General features: G+C 49.0%; 1 protein-coding gene across 5 annotated transcripts in view; it reads left to right on the top strand.

The window, feature by feature from the left end:
- The window catches only part of TCP11L1 (t-complex 11 like 1), a 262173-nt gene that overhangs the window by 151368 nt on the left and 95927 nt on the right, over positions 1-14878 (top strand). The window lies entirely within an intron of this gene.

A 14878-nucleotide genomic window follows, 5' to 3' on the forward strand; every position in this document is an offset into this window, starting at 1 on the left:
CCAGCGCTAGTTGACAACTCTCAGGCCAATCCTGATGCTGCTTTCATGCAGCCTCAGGATTGGTCGCAGTGCAGTCTGGACGCATGTGCCCAGAAGAAGGAAGAGCGCAATGTGGCGGGCAGCGGCGTTCAGGTAAGTAATTTTTTATTTTTTTTTTGGTCCCTGTACTCCCTCCCCCCTCCCTACTCAAGCCTGCCTTGCCACTTTGGAGGGGGATGGGCCGCTACTGCACAGAATGACTGAATTAAGGATACAAAGGAATTTGTACAGGATTATGAGTAGAGGGTACAGGCTACCGAGTTAAATTATTAATATGTGCTGCAGGACTATGGGTACAGTGTTCACGGACGAGAATGCATGGTTAAGGTACACGATTAAGTATTAATACTACACGGTTAAAGGTACAGGTTAAGAGCACGAGGTAGATGGTTATGGCTGCTGGGTTAAGGAAACAGTGTTAAGCATAAAAAGTATGCATTTTATAGGATAACATTCTTCAATAGAAGACAAAAATGCTGAAGCTTTTCCTGCTTGAAGCAGCTTAAGTTTTTGCACCAAGGTCTGATGGAGATTCCAGCACTTGTGAAGTGAACGTATGTGTCAACAGTCTGAGAAACAGCGTGGGTACCAGAAGCAAACTTTAAATAGCTGCAAGCGAAGAGTGGACATTAGCCGGTATTCAGAGGGAAGCACACAGTGTGATTTTAATATCCCCTGGTGGAGTGCAAATGTAACCAGCATTTGAGTTTAACCTGGGCCTAATCAATCAGAAATCTATCTCACATATCATTGATGATTGTTTTAAGGTTGGCGGGTGTTTGTTTTATGACAGAGTGTACTCCATCAAGAACTTTTCTTAAATTCAGGTGGCGTCTTTTCTGTTTGTTTTTTTAACTGCTTGACTGCTAGGGCTTACCCCAGTGGTGCGAAGCCTTTTTCTGAATATTATGGGTAACTTACGTTTAAACATTCATAAAAAGAATTCAGCAATATAAATCCACACCAAATTTGCATCCTTTTTTCCCAACATGCTGGGGATTCTAAAGGTACCCATGGGTTGCAGATTTCCTCTCCAGAGAATCGAGAAAATAGCCAAACCTAACTAAATTTTGTTTTTGTGGGACTAAAGGGGAAAAAAGTGCTCTGCAAAAATGGCATCATAAAAAGGTTTGCTATGCTAGGATCACCATCTTCCCAACTTTCAAGAACAAGCAAATGTGTCTCAATCTTTTTTTGTAAACACTGTTTTTACTTTTTCTAAGAGGTAGTCATTTTTCCCTAATTTTTGTGGTTTTAACCGACTTACACTTCATGGTTAAAATGGGTGTGAAACCTATGGGCAGACAACATTTTAAATTCGGCAGGAGGTCATTTGTATAGATTCCTCAAGATTTTTCCAAATAAACTAACTGTTTAAATGGAAACATAATGAAAATGAGAGGTTTTCATATGTAACTTCTTGTCACAGTGGCCAATTTACAAAAGCAATATACCGTTACATCTGACACACTTCTAGTCATGGGGATATGTAGGGGTTGTAGAGTCTCTCCAAAAACATGCAATACCTAGAGCCAACAACAGAGCTGCACCTTACAATACATTTTTCATTGTGTGCGGGATTAGCAATTGATATGGTAAATATAAAGAATAAAGAGGGGGTACGAAAAAACCCAAGTATTTCTAAAATGTAGGGAATTTTGGAAAATGTATTCTTTCACGCTGGATTTAAAAGCTTCAAATGCAGAGAAATCCAGTTGGTAATAACACATGTTCTACTATTCTCTGTTCTCACACATCTCCCGATACAAATGGTACCCGACTTGTGTGGCTGTGCTTAGCTTCTGCAACACAGTATGCCCCAAAACGTGACCTGGGGACATCACACTACATCCAGCAAAATCAGCCCTTTTTTTGCAGTTTGGGTAGCTGTGGTCAAGAGGCCCTCCGGGCTAACCGGCACCCAGAGAAAGCTACCAAACCCAGACCCATTTGAAAAATCGACACCCGGGGTAGTCCAGGGTGTGTTTGCTTGGATCTCATAAGATGTGTTTTTTACCAAGAAACCCTTGAAAACCTGAAACTTTGGCTAAAGGAATACCCTTTCCTCCTGTTTCGGTGAGAGAAAGTGTTGAAATCTGCGAAGATCCACAAATTTCCTACCACCCAGCATTCCCACATTTCCCAATTAAAAGCAGAACCCCACTTGTGTGGCAGTGGGCTTAGCACCTGCAACAGAAGAGGGCCCATAAACGCACCATGAACACATCGAATCTTTCCTTTGAAGACCAACCTATTTTGCCATCAACCAAAATTAGACATTCATAGGAGTACCGGACGGTGTGACTTGCATGGCTCTCACAAGGTTTTTTGTTCCCCAAAAAACCCATGCAAACTTCCAACTTTTCCTAAAACACACATTTTCCTAACATTTGCTTGTGTTTGCAATCTGTGGACATCGAAAAATTTCCTACCAGCCAGTGTTCCCACCTTTCTCCCGATAAAAATGGTACCCCACTTTTGTAAGTGTCCCTAGCACCTGTGAATGAAATGAGCATAAAACATCAGCAATAAGGATAGGTACGGTAATCTAGTCAGGGCTTGACTGCCAACTAGGGAAACCTACAAAACTGAGATATTTAAAAACAAAAATACTCTAGACACCCACAGGGACTCTCATTTAGCCTGTTTTTTTCCATTCGTGTTGCAGGCACTAGGCCCAGCCACCCAAGTGGAGCTTTTACCACAACAAGTGGGGAAACACTGGAGTTTTGTGTATTCCAGATGGGTACCTCACTGAAATGAAAGGAAATTGCGTGATTTTAGGCAAACCTTCAGGTTTGTAGGGCATTGTGGGTAAGAAAACATCTGAAACCCCACACAAGCAATACCTGGATTCCACTCAATTTTTAGTTTTTAGAAACATCTGGGTTTTCTAGGTGTGTCCTGAAAAATACAGCCCTTCAGTAAGGCGAGTGGGACAATATTGGTATTTAGCTGCACTGTGCTGGCCCATATGTAAACACTACATCCAAAATAATCGAAATGTCCTCTTCTTGCCATTAGGATGAGAATGCTTTATTCCCCAGGGGAGCAGAAAGACTGTTGATGCTTTAGGGGTGAGGGTGGAACCTGATGCCAGAAAGGGCCAGACCCTACCCCATGATTTCATCAATCAATCAATCAAAGCATTTATAAAGCGCACTACTCACCCGTGAGGGTCTCAAGGCACTGGGGGGGGGGGGGGCGCTGCTGCTCGAATAGCCACGTCTTGAGGTGCTTCCTGAAGCAGAGATGGTCCTGGGTCAGTCGTAGATGAGTGGGGAGGGAGTTCCCAGTCTTCGATGCCAGGTAGGAGAATGATCTTCCTCCGGAGGTGGTTCTGCGGATTCGTGGGACGATGGCGAGGGCGAGGCTGGTGGAGCGAAGCTGGCGGGTGGGGGTGTAGAACGAGAGTCGGCTGTTGAGGTAGTCGGGCCCATGTGGTGGAGCGCTTTGTGTGCTGGGGTGAGCAGTCTGAACGTGATCCTTTTGTTGACGGGAGCCAGTGGAGGTTTCTTAGGTGGGTGGATATGTGGCTGTGACGAGGGATGTTGAGGATGAGACGTGCGGAGGCGTTTTGTATGTGCTGGAGCCGAGTCTGCAGTTTGGCGGTGGTTCCTGCGTATAGGGCGTTCCCGTAGTCCAGTCGGCTGGTGACAAGGGCCTGGGTGACTGTTCTTCTGGTTTCGGTGGGGATCCATCGGAAGATCTTTCGGAGCATTCGCAGCGTGTTGAAGCATGAGGATGAGACGGCGTTTACTTGTTTGGTCATCGAGAGGGAGGAGTCCAGGATGAAACCCAGGTTGCGTGCGTGGTCCGTGGGTGTTGGTGCGGTTCCCAGCGCCGAGGGCCACCATGAGTCGTCCCAGGCACATGGGGATTGTCCGAGGATGAGGACCTCCGTCTTGTCTGAGTTGAGCTTGAGACGGCTGCGCTTCATCCAGTCTGCTACCTCCTTCATTCCTTCCTGGAAGTTGGTTTTGGCTGTGGCTGGATCCTTGGTGACGGAGAGTATCAGATGGGATGGAAGTTCTTGAGGTCCTTGGGGTCTGCTGTGGGTTTCTTCAGGAGGGCGTTGATCTCTGCGTGCTTCCAGCTCTCAGGGAAGGTTCCTGACATGAAGGAGCTGTTTATGATGCTCCGCAGGTGGGGTGCGATGGTGGTGCCGGCTTTGTTGAAGATGTGATGGGGGCATGGGTCGGTGGGGGAGCCGGTGTGGATGGTGCTCATGACGTGGATGGTGTCTTCACTGCTGATGGGGGTCCAGGAGTTAATGGTGATGCTGGGGGTTGCTGATTTGGTGTCCGGAAGTGGAGTTTGGCGTCCGAAGCTGTTGTGTATGTCTGTGATTTTTCGGTGGAAGAACGTGGCGGGGGAGTCGCAGAGGTCTTGCGAAGGGGTGATGTCGTTGTTGCTGGCGTTGGGGTTGGAGAGCTCTTTTACGATGCTGAAGAGTTCCTTGCTGTTATACGTGTTGTTCTCCAGTAGCTCTATGAACGATGTCCTCTTGGTGTTCCGGATCTGCTGATGGTATTCGCGGGTGGCAGCTTTGAGGGTTGTCAGGTTTTCTGTCGTCCGTTCTTGGCGCCAGGTCTTCTCGAGTGTTCGGCAGGATCCCTTTGCAGCTTTGAGGGCGTCTGTGAACCAAGAGGGTCTTCTGGTGGTGGTCTTGCTGTGGCGGTTTTTCAATGGAGCGAGGTTATCAGCACAGTTGGTTATCCACTGTGCGAGGTTGAGAGCTGCGTTGTTGGTGTCTGGTATATTAGTGTCGGCAGGTGGGTTTTGGCTCAGTGACGTGGTGAGCTGGTCAGCGGTAATTTTGCTCCAGCATCTGCGGGGGATCCGGTGCGTGTTGTGGTGAGATGTAGTCTTCTTGAAAGTGAAGTGTATGCAGCTGTGGTCGGTCCAGTGTAGTCCTGTGGAGCGGTTGAAGGCGACGTGGTTACTGGCGGAGAAGATGGCGTCGAGGGTGTGGCCAGCGAGGTGTGTGGAGGTGTCCACCAGTTGCTTGAGTCCGAGGTTGGCGAGGTTGTCGAACAGGGTGGTGGTAGCGTTGTCGTTGCTATTCTCCAGGTGAAAGTTCAGGTCTCCTAGGAGGATGTATTCTGGTGAGGCTAGGGCGTGCGGGCTGATGAGGTCGGCGATGGTTTCACTGAATTGTGTGCGTGGGCCCGAGGGTCTGTAGATGAGTGTTCCTCGGAGGGTGGTCTGGGGGTCGATGTGGATCTGGAAGTGTAGGTGCTCGGCAGAGGAGATGGTGTCTTCGGCGTTGGTCGTGACGCTGATGGTGTTCCTGTAGATGATGGCGATCCCTCCTCCTGTTTTGTTGATGCGGTCCTTCCGGGTGATTTTGTAGGTGTCCGGGATGGCTATGGCGATGTCGGGGGCTGAGGAGGCGTTCATCCAGGTTTCCGTGAGGAAGGCGACGTCAGGTGTTGTTGTGTCGAGGAGGTCCCAGAGTTCGATGGCGTGCTTGTGGACGGAGCGGGTGTTGAGGAGGATGCACTTGAGGTGGTTGTTGTTGCTGTTTGCTTTGGCGGGCGGGGTACGGGGTCTGAGGCAGGTGAATTTGCAGGCTTGACAGGTGAAGGGTCCGTGGGTGCGTCTCGGGGTGGCTTGGTAGCAGGCGGGCGGTCGTTCGGTGTTGAGTGCGTTGAGGGCAGCGCTGTCGTATGTCAGTCGGTTGGTCTGGGTCTGGTGGGGTGCAGGGGTTCTGGCGCTGGGCGCGGTCCAGGCGCGGACAGGCGTAGACGGGCTTGCCATCGGCTCGCCCGCTGCGCGTGTCTGCTGCGCTTCCGCGCGGTCTCCTCCATATATGGCCAAGTGGGAGGGAGGAGCAGCTGGGAGGCAGGAGCGGGGCAGCGAATGGGCGTAGGGGAAGCGTGTAAAGAAGGAAAAAGGGGCAGGGCCGCAGGGGAGCAGCGCCGGGGAGCGGGGGGCACAAAGCGGGAAAAATACAATCACGGGCAGAGCGAAATGAAAATAAGAAACGGGCAGAGCAACAGTGGGGATAAACAGATGCAGGGGCACAGAACAGCAAACACAAAATACTTATGGCGCAGGGGCAGCGTCAAACTAGCGGAAGCAGCGGCCGAAGCCCTGGGAACACACGGGGAGCCGTGCGGTGTGTGAAGCGGCCGGCCCTGCGACCCAGTTTGCTTTCTGCCCCCTCGCTCTCCTCCTTTCCTCGGGGAGGGGGCTGAAAGTCTGGCTCTCCCCTTTTGGGTTGTGGTATGGCCCACTGCCAAAGTGACACGCCCACACCCCTTAAACTTTGGGCATATGTAAAATTCATGGTGTCTATTGAGCTTTCTACCCCCCACTTCCCGCAGGTGGCACATTTGGGGAACCTCTCCTACTGAAACAAACCTATTTGCCCGGGAGTGGTGGGTGGGTGTGGTTAGAGGAGGGAGTGGAGGTAGAAAAACACTATTGTCCCTTTTGGGGTGGAGGTTTGGCTCGATGCCAGGGTAGGCTGCGCCTATCCTTTTGTCTGTTTCGACGCCGTTTTGGAATGCCTGGTGTCCAGTGAGCTTTTCCAAATGACAAATCCATGGTGCCTAGTGGCCTTACATCCCAATCCTGTGGTGGTTCACTCTGTCATGGCTACCGCTAGCACTCTCTGCAAACAAAAGAAATTGTACAAAGTAGTGACTCATTGGACTCTTAAATATGGCGGCACGGAGAATGTGCAATCAATGAGGTTAATTGGGGCAAGTTCAGAATGTGGCAAAACTGTGAGCCAACTTTTTTTTTTTAAACTTTATTTTCAATTCATATATCATAAAAAACAGAAGTTGGCATCAAATCAGTGTATGCAAGCAGATCGACAACCTTATTAGCGGCACTTAGGACTACAGGCGGCATCAGGTAGGGAACGGACACATGGGGAAAGGAAAAATAACATGAAAGCAAAGCACTGTGAGGGAGGAACCAGGCATGGCACTGATGTATTTGGTGAACCCTTCTGGGGTCGACCCCCTCGCTCCCCGTCAGACCCAGCAGGCAGATCCAACCCACTGCTTTCACTGTCAGTTGTGCCCTTTGGGGAGGACTCCCCGTCTGCTAGCCCAGATGCACACATGACACGCCAAGCCATTAGGTCGTCCTGCAGCTTCTCATCCCTTTGAGTAAGTTGCATGTGGGTTTCCTCAGTCAGGGACCACTCACGGACATCTCTAAGCCAAGTGGGTACTTCCGGGGCCCTCTGTCCCATCCAAGTAATCGCCACCCTGCGCCTAGCTATGCCAACATTAATTGTAGGAGTTTATACAATAGTTTATTTTTCTTGGGTGTACGGACTAATGCGAGTAAGCAATACAGGGGTTCGAGTGCCATCCGAAGGCCTGTAGCTGCAACTATGCGTTCCACCACCCCCACCCAGAATAGCCTGACCAAAGGACAGTCCCATGCTAAGTGTAGGAAGTCCGCTTTCACAGTGGCACATCTAGGGCAACCATCTTCCCTGTACCCAGAGAGTGCTTCAGGGATACCGGGGTTAGGTAGGTGCGGTGTAAAAAATTGAAGTGCGTCAGTTCAAACCTTGTGTTGCATGAGACTGTGTGTGTGAAGGAGCCTATGCAAGCCCATTATCCCTGTTCCAGCGGGGTGTCGAGATCCGCCTCCCAGGTGGCCTGGGATGGCAGCACGGGGGGTGGGGGCTGAGTCCTGTTTCATGGCCTTGTACAGGAGAAACCAGTTTACGTCCCTTGCCGCAGGAAATGAGGACATCCAAGGTGTGGGTCAGTGGTGGAATGTCTGGGTACTGGGGCCAGGTGACCTTCACCACATCCTGAAGTCCCCGGAAGTGCAGAAAGAGTCCCCGTCCAAGGCCAAAGGCCTCTTCCGCTTGGTCATAGGTAAGAAAGGTCTTGTTAGGGTAAAGATCTGCCAGAGCTTCGCAACCACCCTCCCTCCAAGATTGGAAGGACATATATTGCCCCATGTCGATGAAGGGGGCCAGTATCCAGATCGGGAGCTCCCTGTGAAAGGGTGCCCTCCGTAAGACCTTCTCGACAAACCGCTACCATATACCGGTCGTATGTCGCACAACATAGGGAAGGGACGTGTCTGACCCCCTACCCTGCATCAGGGCGACATGTAGTGTCTGGATGCCTACCCTACCAGAGAGAAGGCGTGTTTCCCAATTGTCTGTGTTCGTAAACCAACGGGCCGCGTATTGTAACTGGGCTGCATAATAATATAGGTCGAAGCATGGAACTTCGAGGCCCCCCTCTTCGTAGTTGCGGCCAATGGTATGAAGGGCTACCCTATTGCGTCGGCCCGCCCATAACAGGGACTTGAGTAACGCGTTTAGAGTTCTGAAAACTCGTGGTGGGAGCGGACATAGTGAGTTCTGAAGGACATATAGCGTCCTGCGGAGCATTACCATCTTGGCGACGGCCAACCGTCCCATCAACGAAAGTGGTAGAGAATTCCAAAACTACACTGACTGCCGTAGGACGTGAGTATGCACTCTACATTCCAGGCTAGCGCCTGCGTGTCCGTCGGAGCCACCTGTATTCCAAGGTAACGGAACCCTTCCTGTTCCCAACGCAGCCCGAGATCCGGTAGGTCTCCCAGGGGCACCGAATCCAGACCCGCCAGTGGAAAGATCAGTGACTTTCCGCGTTTAAGGCGCAATCCAGAAACCTCCCCAAACCGGTCTAAGTGTTGCAACAGTATCGGAAGTGCATCCCGGGGAGAGGCCAAATAAAACAAGGCATTGTCAGTGTACAGGGAGATAACGTTGCACAGGTCTCCCACCCTGATTCCCCACTGTTCCATATCCGTCCGAACCGGACAGCGAAGGGTTCTATGGCGAAGGCAAATAGTAACGGCGAGAGGGGACACCCCTGGCGTGTACCCCGCCCCAGTCGCCACTCCTCGGACCTCAAGCCCCCCAAGCTTCACCCTAGCCCGGGGGCCATCTACAAGATGCGAATCCAGCAACAAAAATTGGGACCCAGTCCCACAGCGCAGAGGACCTAGAGGAGATAACCCCAATCGACTGTGTCGAACGCCTTGGCGAGGCCAATAGACACCAACACCATCTGCTCCTCCCGACCCCGCACCTCATGGAAAATGTAATTTAACCGCCGCAGATTCATAACCCTGTTGCGCCCCGGTATAAACTGCACTGGTCCTCGTGGACCAGGTGAGTCATGTACGGCGCAAAGTGCGAGGCCAGGAGCTTGCACAAGATCTTAACGTCCATGTTGATCATCGTGATCGGTCGATACGATGAGGGCTCGTGAGCGCCCCCACCCATCTTCAGGATCATGCATATCTCCCCCACCGTCATGCTAGGAGGGAGAGTCCCCCTCTCAAACGCCTCAAGATAAACCTGTAAAAGGAGTCGGTGAAGTGTACATACGAATACCTGATAAAACTCAGTAGGGAATCCGTCATTGCCTGGAGACTTGGCTCCTGGTAGGTGCTGGAGAGCGGAGCTTATCTCGCCCAGTGTTAGGGCTTCGTCAAGGGTCTCCCGCGCCGACTTGTGTATAGACCGTAGGGTCAAATCCCGAAGGTAAGGGAGATAAGACGCCTCGGAAACCGCATTGGACTACAGTTTAGATGTAGTCCTTGAGCTAGAAATCAAGAAACATGCAGTTTAGTGGAAATGTTCAACAAGATGTGCGCATACACTCAGAACATTAGTGATTGAGTTACTAAACTAACAGTGTTTAGTGGGAATTCATGTTGTTCATTTGTTCTGTGTTTGAAGAAGCCAGAGTCAGCAGAGAAACAACCCAAACATGCAGTGAGAGGAACACAGAGGGTATTTGTGCGCAGGAACATGACAGGGTATCTATGAGAAGGATGAGGACAGCCCTAAATCACGTTTCTTCTCTTCTCTCGAATTCCATCTCCCCCCCCCCTTCCCATTGACCCAAATTCGGTGTTGATTTTACTCGCTCTGGAAAGCGTGGTTGGGCATTGGCCGCCAAGCTTTGTGTATCGCTCCTGCTGGGTCAGTGGATCACGAGTTAGTCAACCTAATTGACAGTGTGCTGATAACATGTTTGTGAGATTTCCCTTGTTTCTAGCATGGCGAGTAGGGTTGATTAGGGGCGAAACCCCAAATATGTTTCCTAAGCTGGGGCTGGGAACAGAAAAACAGTTCTGCCTTTTTTTTCATTTTTCTGCCCCACCTCTATTTTTAATTTGTTTTCCATTTCTTTTTTAATCGTCCCTGGTGTCTAGTGAACGTTCTGCCCAACCGATGGAGGCAGATTTGAGGCAATCTCCTCCATATGCCCCCAAGGGAGCAGAAATTGCAGTGCTCTTTTCTTAGAGTAGGGACATGGTCCTGTGGGTGGTGGGCCGCCTCCAACTCTTTATTTTATATTGTTTTAATTATTCCTGGTGTCTAGTCAGCTTTCTGCATCCCTCGAAGGATTAGACTGGTGGCAGACCCCCAAGTCTGTCCCCCAAGGGACAGAAAGACTGAAAGGCCTTGTTTGGGTGGAAACATCACCCGATCCACCTGTCAAACATCCCTGGTGTCTACTGCAAGCACCAGGTGGTCACATCGTACTGTGATCACCTGGCACCTTGCAAGGAAAGGGAGGTGTCTTTAGAAAAAGCTGTTATGCTTTTTTAAGCTGCTATGCTATTGGGGAGCATTGTTGAACGTTAAAGCATTACATGGTGTGTTTGACATAAGGTGGTTGTAGTGCTTGGGAGTCAGTGTTGTTCCCATGGCTGTTACGTTTTCAGGTGTGCATTAGGGTGCATGGACCTTGTTACAGCATGCAGTGGTAACAAGATGCACCAATAAATGTTTAGTTTTTGTTGGTGGCTGTTAGTATGGGATGTTGGAGGGTTTTGATTGATACTTAGGTTTGAGGCTGAGTGTATGGGAATTGGGATATATGGCATTGGTATAATAGGAAGGGTATTGCAAATTATTTTGCAGAGTTTGGTGCAGAAGTGTGTTGGCATGCCATTTGTGTTTAGGTTGTATTTTAAGTGTTGCAGTCTGAGGTATATGCGTGTTACACTTGTGCTACACTTTGGTTGTTGTATATGCAATATTCTTGCCCTTTTAGTATTAGGATTCATTGCTGAGGGGGGCTGTGTTGTGACCTGTGAATGATAGGTTAGTGTGTGGTAAGACTGGACTGTGGAGTACAGGGTCTGTGGATAAAGTAGTGACAGCTGTAGGAGGCAGAGCAGTAAGACAACTGGCTGCAGGTTGGTCATTGTTTATGTATAATTTATCTGAAATTATAACATCTTAATTTTGATAAATGAGCTACCTACATAAACTGAGAGTCCATGAGTTTTACTGAATTTTACAGTTGTGATAGCGATGCTGTTTTTATGGTTATGTCATTGTTTCCACTGAAAAGCCATTTTCCCAAAACTTCCAAAAACTTCCCCAAAAATGTTTCTCCAGTTTAGTGTTGTTGTGGCAAGTTTTATGTTGATCCAACTGGTCTATACACTTGTAAAACAAAATAAGAAAGTACAAAATGGGAGGGTGGTCAAAAAAGCTGTGTTTCCCATCTTTGCTCACCACAACAGAAGAAAATACTGAACAGATTTACACCAGACATGGTTTGAAACTAGAACTTTGCTCAGTGGATTGCTGATGCTTTGTTTTGTGTAAATTCTTACAGTAGCCTGGGCCCTGCATTTGTGCTTTGCACAGCTGGGGTTGGTTGCTGGCAGAGGTCGGGACACAAGGCTTTGCTGAAGGCCATTTCCTGCCAGCTAAACCAAGCTGTCCGTGGCTGATCTTCAGTCTCGTGGTGGGTTAAGTTCCGAGCCAGGTAAAATCCATTCTCTGCAGGCAGCCTAAGCTGTGCAAAGACAAAGGTCAGGTGCAGCTGGAGGTGGCCTCCCATGGGGGTTTGGGTGCAGGGCCTGCTATGTGCCACAGTACAACCCTGGTTGTACAGTTATGAAAAGGGGGCATTTTTCCCTTTGTCCACTATAAGTGTTGCAGATCCAGAACAAATGTCAGACTGAATTTGTCTCCAGTGCAAGTGTCACATTAAATGTTATTGTCACAGTCAGGTTGAAATTAATCCAATACTCCTCTCTCACAATAGGAAACTTGCAGCCACTAGTTGGTTTACTACCCAAAGACAAACTACAGCAATAGGTGATAATTTGCCATTCCTGCCCAAATAAGTACAGTGACTTCATGTGGCAATAAATGCTGCTGATCACTTTGCTTCTTTGCTCAATAAATCGGAAACAAAAAGGTGTATAATATCTTATGTCCTACGATGTTCTTACCATGCAGTTGTAGCTCATTGTTTAAAAAAGTAAATCAGTATCTTACAATTAATTATACAAATGCATGTAGTGTAACATAAAAATTGTGATGACTCCAGTCTGATGCAGCTTAAAAATATTTCCCAAAAAGGGTAGAATAGCTAGAAAGTTTTATAAGCATGTACGATATCATTTTTCCGGACTTCTAGCGGCAGAGTCATTAACTTTTGAATATTCCCTAGGCTCTGCACTGATTCCGTTCCACTTCAGAAACGACTCATGGAGCCTGTATAGGGGCCACTCCTGCATGCTGATGTCAGTTCCTTTCTTTCCTCCAGACATGAATCCGGAGCTTACTTTGTATCTCTCTTAGATGTTACCTCCAAAGATCGGCAGTAGTGGTTACTGGATGTGATTGGGTCAGCGGCAGACCCCTCTCGCTTCCCCACCCAGAATGGACAGTTGGGACCAATGCATCGCTTCTGGGTTAAGTCGGCTATCTGGGAGAGGTGGAGACCAGAGGCCTCTGGTCTCCAGCAGACTCCTGGCTCCATATCAACCATTTGGAGCTGATGGCCATCCACTTCGCATTGAAATGCTTACTTCCGTCCGCCAAGGAGAGGCTGTTACAGGTGCTCACGGACAACACCACCACCATGTGGTACTGCAACAAACGGGGCAGGTGGGGTCACGGACTCTGTGGCAGGAGGCCTGGAGCGCCACTGGTGGTGCTGATTGAATGCTGTAGACGCTTGGTGGTATACAAATGACAGTTGCACCCACCAGTGGTGCAAGTGGTGCGAATGGCGAGAACGTTGGCTCGATCTTTTTGCCACCGATGAGAACTCTCAATCTTAACAGTTCTGTGCATTGGATTTTCTAAGGCATCTCTCGCTCAGAGACGCAGTTCCCCTCAAGTGGAACTTGGGACCCCTATATGCTTTTCTGGCAGTATCACTTCTGTCCAGAGTTCTCAAGAAAATCAGAGCTCACCGTGCCCGAGTCATCCTAGTTGCTCTGTACTTGGCACAGAGAGTATGGTATTCAGAACTTCTGGGCTTGAGCGTATGTCCTCCAGTCAGGCTGCCTCTCTGGGAGGATATGCCGTCGCAGCAGCAAAATAGGATCCTGCACCGGGTTTTCGTAATCTCCACCTTCAAGCTTAAAGACTAAGCTTCGACCTTCCCCCAGAGGTGGTTGATGTCATGTGGACAGCCAGGCATCCCTTGGCAAAAACGGTACACGCCTGTTATTGGGACAAAATTGTAGTTTGGTGTGAGAGATTCCAGATTGCCCCCTCCAGGCCACGTTATCTGACAATCTCTTGACCTTCTCTTGCCTGGCAAGAATTTGCTTTTGGCACAGTTAAGGGCTATCTTTCAACTCTTTCAGCATTCTTCCCTTCCAGTTGCCAAATCAGCTCTAGTTCTTTAAGTAACCTGTTGTGATGCAATTCTTTTTTAAATGACGGCAGCATGTTTCTCCCATCTCCCTTTGTAATGTGTCAATGGGACCTTAATCTGGGCCTGACTAACTGATTTGCTCCATGTTCTAGCTGTTAGTCACAGCTCTTCTTACCGTTTAGACTGTGTTCTTCATCACCATCACCTTGGCACAGCGTGTCAGTGATCTTCAAGCTCTTTGTGTCACTCCATCGTACACTACCTTCTTCCCAGAAAAGCTGGTTCCGAGGACTCTGTTCCACATCGGTCAAACCATCAGCCTGCCATCATTCTATGCTCTGCCTCTCCCCTCTAAGGAGGAGAGGCTCCATCACTTGGGCTCCAAGAGAGGGCCAAGCTTCTACATAGATCCTACCAAAGACCACCAGATGGACGATCATCTCTTTGGGGTTCTCAGGAGCGAAAAAATGGTAAGATGGTGCAGAAGAGAACCATCTCCCTTTTGATTGTGCTCTGCATTAAGATCTGCTATGCAGTGGCCAAAACACAGTCTCCAGAATGACTGCATGCTCTTTCTACTAGGGGCAAAGCTGTGACTTCTGCGTTGGCTCGTGGAGTTCCTCTCCTGGACAACTGCCAGGCAGCTAGATGGGCGTCCCTCCATGTGTTCACAAAGCACTATTACCTTGACAGTCAGGTTCGTTGAGACGGACTTTTTGCCTGCTTGGTTTTGCAGGACTTCCTGGTTTGAGTCCATTCAGAGGCCTACCTCTAATTAGGAGTTGCTTTGGTATCTATTCAAAAGGTGGGGTAGCTGAAGTCTCTCTCAGAAGAGCAAGTTATTTACCTTCGATAATGTTTTTTGTGGTAGAGACTATATCTAGCTGTAGATTCCTCACCGACCCTCTCATTCCTCCTGTTCTGTGATTGGATTTTTAATAAGAACCAGAGTGTAGGAATCTGTACACTGTCTACCAATTGATTTTGGAGCTCTGCAACTAGGGGTGCAGACAGTCTTGGAAGCAACTGACAACGCACTGGAGTGGTTCCTACATAGGCCCCATACTGCCCCACCTTCTGTCATGCAGAGGTACTGGTGAAAAGGTCCATTGTAACACCCAGAAATTATTTAAAAGATGAGGATTTTGCGGCTAGATAGTCTCTACCAGAAAGAGCGTTACTGAAGGTAAGTACCTTGTTAT

The sequence above is a fragment of the Lissotriton helveticus genome, chromosome 3_1, assembly GCF_964261635.1.
Source record: "Lissotriton helveticus chromosome 3_1, aLisHel1.1, whole genome shotgun sequence".
In the NCBI taxonomy this organism is placed as follows: Eukaryota; Metazoa; Chordata; class Amphibia; order Caudata; family Salamandridae; genus Lissotriton; species Lissotriton helveticus.